Source organism: Cryptomeria japonica, unplaced genomic scaffold, assembly GCF_030272615.1.
Source record: "Cryptomeria japonica unplaced genomic scaffold, Sugi_1.0 HiC_scaffold_65, whole genome shotgun sequence".
Lineage (NCBI taxonomy): Eukaryota > Viridiplantae > Streptophyta > Pinopsida > Cupressales > Cupressaceae > Cryptomeria > Cryptomeria japonica.
Genome location: NW_026728887.1, coordinates 452856 through 454695, shown reverse-complemented (window position 1 = coordinate 454695; position 1840 = coordinate 452856). Strand labels below are relative to the sequence as shown.

Sequence of the window (1840 nt, the reverse complement as noted above, 5' to 3'; positions counted from 1 at the left end):
CGCGCACTGGCCGAGGTGCACACCGATTTCACCTGGGTGCGCGCGCAGCACCTCGGGCGCACCGGGGTGCGCGCACAACGCCCGGGTTGCACCGTGGCCTGTGTGCTCGGGGCGCCTCGGGTGCGCGCTCGGTGTCGCCCCCGCGCGCGCGGTAGTGCGGGCAGCGCACCCCGGCCCGGCCCGGCCCCGACGAGAACGCAAACGGGCAAAAGGTTTATTCAAATAGCATTGCGATGCCCGGCGAAAAACTAAAAAAGGGTGCAACACCGGGACTTCCCGGGAGGTCACCCATCCCAGTACTACTCCGGCCCAAGCGCGCTTAACTGCGGAGTTCTGATGGGATCCGGTGCACTAACGCTGGTATGATCGCACCCGTTATGAGCTTGTCGCAGTGTGTACTTAGCAAACCGCGACCCACGTGCGAATCCACCCCGGCCACCCACCCCCGTCGAGGTGCACACCCTCCCTCGCGAAGTGCGCCCCGTTCGCCAAGTGTGAGCCCTGCCCGGGTGCGCGCACCTTGCTAGGGCGTCGGGTGTGCACCCGGCCCGGCCTACGTGCGTGCACCTGTAGGGGGCGTCGTGTGCGTGCAGTGTCCCGTCTGCAACGCGGTGCCCACACACCACCTCGGGCGCAACGACCTGCGCTCACATGTGGGCCGAGTGCACCTTGGTGCATGTTCGGGGCGCCTCGGGTGCACGCTCGATCTTGCCCCGGTGCACCAAGGCGCTCGGTTTGCCCCGGGTGCGCACTTGGTGCAAGGTGGGCACCCAAAATAGGGATCAAGCACCAAAACACAAGTTTCGGGATGCAAAATGGGACCCAAGGACCACAAATGCGTTCCAAGACCCATGATGGGTCCACGAGAACAAAAATGTGTTCCGAGACTTAATAAACAAATATTGGGTTTTAGGAGAAGAAACATGCTCTGATGCCCAAAACGAGAATCGACCCCGAAAAGGCCACAGGCCAAAAGTGGGATGCGAGACAAAAAAAAATGGGACCCGAGGACCAAAATTGGGTTCCCAGGTCGAAGACAGGGCAACCGGACAAGAAACGACCTCTAAGGCTCGAAATGAGTCCCGACGACTAAAACTTGACAAGAAGCACCCATCAGGCACCCAACTCGACACCCATGGGATGCCGACCCACCCGGGCTTCCACCTAGCACACCTTGGCACCCACCCACCCTCGCACCCAACCTCGCACCCAACTTAGCACCTTTGAACCCACATTGGCACTCACCCTGACCCTGGCACCTTGGAACCCACATTGGCACTCACCTTGACCCTGGCACCCACCTTTGCACTCACCTTGGGACCCACCCTGGCTCCCACCTCGGCACCCACCCAGACACCCACCTTGGTTCCTTGGCACCCACCTTGGATCCTTGGCACCCACCCCGACACCCACCTTGGCACGCAACTTGGCTACTTGCCACCCACCTTGGCTCCTTGACGCCCACCCCGACAACCACCCCGTGACCTACCCTGGCTAGGGTTGGTGCACACCCACCCTGGTGCCCACCTTGGCACCCACCCTATGACCCACCTTGGCACGCACCTTAGTACCCACCCCGTTACCCACCCTAGGACCCACCCCGTGACCCACCTTGGCCAGGGTGGGTGCCTTGGTGCGCACAACTTGCCTGGGCTGCACACCAGGGCGGGCTCAAGATGGCACCCGCGTTCCGTTTTTTTCACTATCTTTCAAAACGGAAATTTTAAAATCTCATTTTTTTCTTTTTTTTGCCTTTTCTGGAAATTAGTGAAGGCAGCGCATCAAAGGTGCGCAATGCTGGTGCGAACCCGGGAGCGCTCCGATGTGTGCTCCAAGGTGC

General features: G+C 60.9%; 1 non-coding gene across 1 annotated transcript; it reads right to left on the bottom strand.

The window, feature by feature from the left end:
• Positions 1 to 255: 255 nt before the first annotated feature.
• On the bottom strand, positions 256 to 374 carry LOC131863564 (5S ribosomal RNA). Its single transcript, XR_009362464.1, has one exon. It is a non-coding gene; the product is annotated as a 5S ribosomal RNA (ribosomal RNA).
• Between the last annotated feature and the right edge of the window lie 1466 nt (positions 375 to 1840).